Raw genomic sequence first — 8,830 nt, 5'->3', positions numbered from 1 at the left:
GTGGATAAACGACAGCGTCATCTGCAAACAACCGAAGACGGCTGCTCAGATTGTCCCCCATATCATTTATATAGATAAGGAACAGCAAAGGGCCTATAACACTACCTTAGGGAATGCCAGAAATCACTTCTGTTTTACTCGATGACTTTCCGTCAGTTACTACGAACTGTGACCTCTCTGACAGGAAATCACAGTTCCAGTCACATAACTGAGACGATATTCCATAAGCACACAATTTCACTACGAGCCGCTTGTGTGGTACAGTGTCAAAAGCCTTCCGGAAAGCCAGAAATACGGAATCGATCTGAAATCCCTTGTCAATAGCACTCAGCACTTCATGTGAATAAAGAGCTAGTTGTGTTTCACAAGAACGATGTTTTCTGAACCCATGTTGACTATGTGTCAATAGACCGTTTTCTTCGAGGTAATTCATTATGTTCGATCACAATATATGTTCTAAAATCCTGCTGCTGCATCGTTCTTGTGAAAGGTAGACGTGTTAGACGACTTTTCTCACAGTTAAGCCAATTTCATGGGGGCTTAATCTTCGGCATGAAAACCGTAGGCTGGTCGACGTGCCGTGTACCTCGCCGGGTCGATTAGTCGGAGTGTTCCGTCAGACGATCTCGGCAGCAGTGGACACGAGAGTCTGGAGCGACCAGGCAGACGACAAGGGGAGAGGAGCGAAGGAGCATGCGGCAAGCGATCAGCTCCACAGTGACTCGCTCCACTATACGAGCACACGTGTGGGTGCCAGTTGTTCCACAAGCCATTTCCAGGCGCCTTGCGGATGCGAATTTGCAATCCAGGCGCCTGCCGTTGACACCGAGAGGTTGGCGACTCCGTCTACAGTGATGCCAAGCCAGAACGACGTGGTGTACCACAGACTGGCAAAAAGTGGTGTTCAGCCGATGAATCCTGATTCATTTTGGGACGGTTGATGGAAATGATCGTGTGGCATTGTTTGCCGGGAGGTCCCATTCGGGGGAGCTCGGGCGCTGTATTGCAAGTCCTTTTTAGTTGACGCCACTTCGGTGACTTGCGAGTCAATGATGATGATGAAAATGATGATGAAGGACACACAACACCCAGACCCCTGCCGGGAATCGCACCCGGATCCCTGCGTGGTAGACGCTGCGGAGACGGACGGGGACGGTTGATAACAGTATGCGAGTATGGAGGTAGCCTGGTGACAGTACAGTCCCACCCATGCTGTCGTGCGCCACACTCCCTCATCACCGGCCTAACGGTCTTCGGAGAAAGGGGGGGGGGGCTAGCCGGTTCCCTCTAATTACAGACTGTGGTAGGTGGAACGTTTCGTGCATGGTCTACTAGGGGGACTTTTCCAGCATACAGCTCGAGTCGATCAAGACTTCCTACGTCACGTTCCGAATCTTCCATGGTCGACCTGCTCCCCGGACTAGTCACCTATAGAGCATGTGTGGGGCTAGCTGAAGCGCCAGGTGCCACCGTGTCTCTCTGCACATGATCTGCAGGTGGTTGTTCAAGATTTGTGGGCCGATCTTCCTCAGCGCAATATCAGACGTGTAATCAACTCGATACCGGACTGTGTTGCAGAATGTACTCCAGCAGAAGGTCGTCCAACACGTTTTGATGCTGCGTTCTATTTGTCTACTTGTACTCACTACACTTGTTCACTTGTCTTGATTTTGGGATCAAGCGAATCCCTCATCTGAATCATTACGTCTAATAAATTTCATTTCGATCTTATAGTCCACTCTTGGTGCGCTATTTACAATGTTCCGGACTGTATATGTCGAGAGTACAATTCAAGGAATCTGCAGCCTACACGGTTACAGAACCGTGTCAGCATCTGATTCAGACCCTCCTTTCAGTTCTGTACCAAAAGCCCGCAATCGGTCCAGTCGACGATGCTACAGATGGTAAGCCTTGCCTTCATCTCCCAAGCAAGACTGCCAGTCTTGACAATTTCAGGCAGCCACCAGAAGCCAGATAGAATCTCTTCCAACCAAAAGTGGCACACGTCATACATATACTGTTGAACCAAATTATTATCACGAGTTTCCATCATGAGATCGAATGCCTCCTGGTAGCGCTGCGAGGATGTTATGGTCACAGGTTTGTTTGATGCGCAGGAGGATGTCACAGAGATGTTGAAAGAACTTAACTGGTAGACTCTTCAAGAAAGACAGGAACTAGCCCGAGAAATTCTACTAACAAGGTTTCAAGAACTGTCATTAAATGATCACTAGAAATATACTGTAACCCCCTAATATCGTTCCCATAGGGATCGTGAGGATAAGGTTAGAATAATTATAACACACACAGAGGCATTTAAACAATAATTCTTTCCTCACTCCCTACGAGAATGGAACGAGAAGAAGCCGTAATAGCTGGTACAATGAGATGTACCCTCTTGCATACACTTCACAGTGGGTCGCAGAGTATAGACGTAGAATAGTTCGCACATGCGACCACACTCAGATTCGCCTCACGGGCTATGTAACGATCGGTCAGAGCCATAACCAAATCAATCGTGCAACTCGACCCTCGCCACCCAGTTTCTTAGTAAACAATATCTCTCATCCATTACCGAGAGCCTTAATTGACGTGACCTCACACGATGACCTCCGCCAGTAGACTGCCACTACCAGCAATGATGTCGAAGTTTCTGCCGATACGAGAGAGCTTTTGTCTCAAGTGTTTTAGTCAAACACAGCAAAGGAAATTTCGTGCTGCCTTATACGGTGGAGCTTTGCTTAGCCAGAAGCAAGCTGCGACGCTGTTAACCAGCTGAGTGATGACGCCGTGATACGTCAGCAAAACGCCACGCTGGAAACTCCATGCTGTCATTCTGCTCTCTTGTAGCAGATTGCACCATATTACGAATATTCGAGATCCGTTTTAACGTAGGTTAAGTGCTAAGACTGACCTACACGACTCTGACAAATTTAATATTCTGTTTTTTAAGGATGTGAGGTAGCGGTTGTTCCAGAGTATTTTAACAGTAATAATTGGTAGCATTTAACCGGTTTATGTCTAGTTGTGACCCTCAACTCATAATAGTACGATGGTTGTTTGATAGGTCTGGTAAATTTCCATGAAAGAATGGAACATTTTTGTTTCGCCTTCGTGATTGGTAAGCTTAATTATTCCGAGGATCGTATAAAGAATTTCAACAATGTACATCGTGCAATTCATTGTTGACAGCCATCTGAATTGATCAGTGTGCCAACTGCTATTGAAAATGGAGGAAACTGTTTCGTGCTGTTGTTAAACATTTTGATTTGAAGTGTTGGACTGCCGTACAAATCAAACCAGAACTGGATGAAGTCCACACGGACTCTGCACCATTATTGAAGACCATTTACTTTTGGATCAATTAATTTAAACGTGGTCGGACAAACATCGAAGACGAAGCACGCTCTAGCCGTCCAACTGAGGTCACCACAAAGAAAACCATTGACACAGTCCATGATATGGTAATGCAAGATCACCGAATAAAAATTTTTGAGATTTCTGAGACAGTAGGCATCTTAACTGAGCGGGTGCATAATCTCCTGTATGGAGAATTGGCTACGAAGAAGATGTGTGCGAGGTGCGTGCAGCGATTGCTCACAGTCGATCAAAAGTGCTTCCGGCACAGTTCAGCAGAATGTTTAATCACAATCCACACGACTTTTTGCGCCAACTTGTGACTATTGACACAACCTGGATCCATTATTACACACCAGAGCAAAACGGCAGTCAAAACAATGGACAAAGGCCAAAGGCTTGTGAAGTGCACTGAAGGAGGCAAAGGACATTTTGTCAGGTGGAAAGGTGATGGCCACTATTTTTTGGAATTCTCCGGGAATACTCCACATATATTAATCGGAAAAAGGCAGAATCTTAACTGAACCCTGGCTGAAAAAGACCAAGGTTGGCACGGAAAAAAATGCTCTTTACCAGGATAATGCACAATCCCATACATCAGCTATAACAATGGCGAGTGTGCGCGAATTGAGCTTTGAATTGGTTCCTCATCAACTCTATTTACCATACGTAGCGGAACGTGACTTCTTCTTGTTCCCTACCTTGAAAATTTGGCTTGCTGGGAAAAGTTTTCATCAAGTGAGGAAGTGATAGTCGTAGTCAACCAGCATTTTGCAGAGTTTGACAGAACCTATTTTCCTTATTCGATCGCTGGAGCAAGTGTATATGCCTCAAAGCTTACTATAGGAGAAGTAAGCCGAGTTTTTACAAAAAAAAAATTTTCTTGCCTTTTTTTTATCAGCCTTACCAAGCCTCCCTCGCAAAACATTAAAAAGTCAACAGCACATTTGCGGCGTTAATAAAATGAAATAGATTAAAAAAAACATGTTGGGCTGTCGGTCCTCGTCTTACAGTGAAATTGTCTTCGTGTGTCGGTAGTCGTCCCAGCTCAGACTGTACCGCGCCGCAGGTCGCGTTTTCCGCGTCAGCGTTAGTGTCAAGTTGGTGGTTGTCCAGGTGTGTAGGAATTGTGAGCTGACATGTCCTAGGTATTACAGTGTAAGCGCAGCTATTAGCTCAACCATATTTGCTACTCTACTAGACATCTGCTTTTTCGCATTTTAAATATACTACTTGAGTGTTGTCTGTGATAGTCAGACTCTAGCTATTTCGTCAGAGATGTGTTGCAGATATGTAATTATGCATCAGCTCCAAAATAATTCTACAAAATCTTTAAGAAATCTCATTCTGCTGTCTTTCACTTGCGCGTTAAGAATATTGTCATATTTGTTTCATGAGTGGCTATCTCCAGTTCGTCTTGGAAGTTTTCGTCCCTTCTTGTCTATACGCAGAATTTATAAGTCATGTTCTTATCCCTTATAAAGATGGTTTGTTTTGCACACATGATTCGCAACAGCTGTTTTTTCGTAGTTCCTTAATATGAAAGTATAATTTGGTACTTACTGTATATCGGATCGAAAATGTTCTTCTCGTCTGTCCAATGTACTTGCATCACAGGACGGGCAGTGTATTTTGTAAATATCTCAGTGGGTAAGAGCTTTGCCACAAAAATCTAAGGTTGTGAGTTTGAGTCCGAGTCGAGCACACAGTCTGAATCTAGCAGATATAACTCATGGAGGAAACTACCCATCCCGCTGGGTGCCGTCGCTTTCCGAGTACTGTGCTGCTGCATGTCGAAACCTGAGAACTGTAGGCTTGCTATTATGCGTCACGGTGTTTTTCAGGTCTTAGTCGTACTGAGTCATGGTCTATTTGCTGCCGACAACGTGCTGTGTTAAAATTTGACTGCCTGCTGGCAGGATGTTTACTTCTGATCGGAAATTCATATTTTTACATTCAGATGTTAAGCTATTTTCTCAAGGAAACTATTTTGTGCAGCCTTGAAAGCCATATTAACAAATGAGGAAGGAATACTCATAGATGGGTACTACCTGAAGCAAGTTTGCTTTGCCAGCGACATAATTTCGATTGTTTTGAATTCAGATAAAAAAAATGGTTCAAATGGCTCTGAGCACTATGGGACTCAACTGCTGTGGTCATAAGTCCCCTAGAACTTAGAACTACTTAAACCTAACTAACCTAAGGACAGCACACAACACCCAGCCATCACGAGGCAGAGAAAATCCCTGACCCCGGAATTCAGATAAACTTCGGAAAGGATGAAAGAGGTGAACATATCAAGAATGGCAATAAGCCCCAAGATTAATTACAGAAAGACCATAATAATGTCCAGTTATTAGCTTCTCGTAGTCGAGATTCACAGACAGGTAAAATTTCCTAAAGTCAAGAGCGAATATGATGCTCCTTAAAAAAAAAAGTAAATCTGTCTATAGTAAGATAAACTAAACTACGTCGGAACAGGCCTCGTCAGACTCAACGGTGTCGACTGACCGCCATGTCATCCTCTGCTTATCGATGTCACTGGATGCGCATGTAGTCAGCACGCCACTCACCCGGCCATTGTCAGTTTTCCTGACCAGAGTCGCTACTTCCCACTCACGTAGCACCTCAACTGGCCTCACAAGGGCTGAGTGCAGCCCCGCTTGCCAACAGCGCTCGGTAGACTCGAATGGTCACCCATCCAAGTTCTAGCCAAGCCCTACAGCGCTTAACTTCGGTGATCTTACGGGAACCGGTGTTACCACTGCGGCAAGGCCAGTGGCAAAATACACTCCTGGAAATGGAAAAAAGAACACATTGACACCGGTGTGTCAGACCCACCATACTTGCTCCGGACACTGCGAGAGGGCTGTACAAGCAATGATCACACGCACGGCACAGCGGACACACCAGGAACCGCGGTGTTGGCCGTCGAATGGCGCTAGCTGCGCAGCATTTGTGCACCGCCGCCGTCAGTGTCAGCCAGTTTGCCGTGGCATACGGAGCTCCATCGCAGTCTTTAACACTGGTAGCATGCCGCGACAGCGTGGACGTGAACCGTATGTGCAGTTGACGGACTTTGAGCGAGGGCGTATAGTGGGCATGCGGGAGGCCGGGTGGACGTACCGCCGAATTGCTCAACACGTGGGGCGTGAGGTCTCCACAGTACATCGATGTTATCGCCAGTGGTCGGCGGAAGGTGCACGTGCCCGTCGACCTGGGACCGGACCGCAGCGACGCACGGATGCACGCCAAGACCGTAGGATCCTACGCAGTGCCGTAGGGGACCGCACCGCCACTTCCCAGCAAATTAGGGACACTGTTGCTCCTGGGGTATCGGCGAGGACCATTCGCAACCGTCTCCATGAAGCTGGGCTACGGTCCCGCACACCGTTAGGCCGTCTTCCGCTCACGCCCCAACATCGTGCAGCCCGCCTCCAGTGGTGTCGCGACAGGTGTGAATGGAGGGACGAATGGAGACGTGTCGTCTTCAGCGATGAGAGTCGCTTCTGCCTTGGTGCCAATGATGGTCGTATGCGTGTTTGGCGCCGTGCAGGTGAGCGCCACAATCAGGACTGCATACGACCGAGGCACATAGGGCCAACACCCGGCATCATGGTGTGGGGAGCGATCTCCTACACTGGCCGTACACCACTGGTGATCGTCGAGGGGACACTGAATAGTGCACGGTACATCCAAACCGTCATCGAACCCATCGTTCTACCATTCCTAGACCGGCAAGGGAACTTGCTGTTCCAACAGGACAATGCACGTCCGCATGTATCCCGTGCCACCCAACGTGCTCTAGAAGGTGTAAGTCAACTACCCTGGCCAGCAAGATCTCCGGATCTGTCCCCCATTGAGCATGTTTGGGACTGGATGAAGCGTCGTCTCACGCGGTCTGCACGTCCAGCACGAACGCTGGTCCAACTGAGGCGCCAGGTGGAAATGGCATGGCAAGCCGTTCCACAGGACTACATCCAGCATCTCTACGATCGTCTCCATGGGAGAATAGCAGCCTGCATTGCTGCGAAAGGTGGATATACACTGTACTAGTGCCGACATTGTGCATGCTCTGTTGCCTGTGTCTATGTGCCTGTGGTTCTGTCAGTGTGATCATGTGATGTATCTGACCCCAGGAATGTGTCAATAAAGTTTCCCCTTCCTGGGACAGTGAATTCACGGTGTTCTTATTTCAATTTCCAGGAGTTTAGTAAAGATTAATAATGAAGTTTTAGAAACAGTTGACGAATTTATACACTTAGGACAACGGAAATGGACGAGCGGATGGACACTTAAGGGGCTCCGGAAAGGCTCAAAATCATGAAAAGATCAATTTTTACTTTTTTGCGTTTTCTGAATCTGCAGACTAATACCTTTTAATAGATATATAATTGATTCAATTCCGAAGACTACAACTATTTTTAAATTTTTTTTGAAATGTGTTCTACATGGGCGTGACCCACTGTGGCGCTGTTAAACTGCTGTCAAATGGTGTTATTATTAACGTCCGTGTTCATCAGGTACATTTTAGTGATGTGAGATAAAGTATGTGTTGTGGCTAACCTGTGATGGTTCAATATATATCGCTGGTGTGATTGTCGATTGTTTCATGTTTATTTACTCTGTCGTTATCTGGAAAATATTCGTAATTAATTCTGTTTCTTGAGTCTCTGTTTTGTTGAAGTATAATAATGAGTAAAAGTAAAGTTATTAGAAATCCTCTGAAGGCTTTTAAGAAAAGGAGAAATGTTGGAAAGCCAAAGGTATGTGTTATTACTGTAAACAATAAAGACGATGAAAATCCCCAACATAGCTTGTGTCCCAAAGAAGAAGACAGTTGGCGTAAATATAACAAAGGATTGCTAACTGGTGAAGTGTACACTCATAAGCATAGTCTGCCTCATGCAATAATGGAGACTTAGCAGCACCTGAACTGTTGAAAAAGTGTATTCACGGAAAAACTCAAAACCCCAATGAAAGTGTAAATAGTGTTATATGGTCGAGAATCCCCAAGACTGTATTTGTTGGAAGTAGAAACACTTCACTTTGGTGTGTATGATGCTGTTGCGACTTTCAATGATGGCAACATTGTAAGGTGCAAGGTATTTAGAAATGTGGGAATGAAGATAGGTTCTGACATGGTAGGAGCGATGCTTGCTTTAGACAAGGAACGCCTTCGGGCTGCAGACAGGGCTGTAAAGAGTCTAGAAATACAAGCAAGAGTAAACAGGAGGAGGAACAAGAGGAAGCTGGAGGAGGAGTTTGCAGAGGATGAAGATAATCCATCCTATGGACCTGGAATGCACTAAAAAGTTAATCTAATCTTTGTCGCTCGATTCCCAAAACTTTTATTTTCTCATACTAATTACATGTTTTCTAAGGATCTTCCAAACGTATTTGTTTCACACTTTCAGTAAATGTTACACAGTACCTTCTGCATAATTTAACACAGCCTTTTTCCAAAAAACTG

The 8,830-nt window shown here is 45.8% G+C and overlaps 1 pseudogene; it reads right to left on the bottom strand.

Moving 5' to 3' along the window:
* Positions 1–6,021: 6,021 nt before the first annotated feature.
* Positions 6,022–6,140, bottom strand: LOC126197294 (5S ribosomal RNA; annotated as a pseudogene).
* Between the last annotated feature and the right edge of the window lie 2,690 nt (positions 6,141–8,830).

This window comes from Schistocerca nitens, chromosome 7 (genome assembly GCF_023898315.1).
Source record: "Schistocerca nitens isolate TAMUIC-IGC-003100 chromosome 7, iqSchNite1.1, whole genome shotgun sequence".
NCBI classification, from domain to species: domain Eukaryota; kingdom Metazoa; phylum Arthropoda; class Insecta; order Orthoptera; family Acrididae; genus Schistocerca; species Schistocerca nitens.
This window is presented reverse-complemented; position numbering and strand designations above follow the sequence as displayed.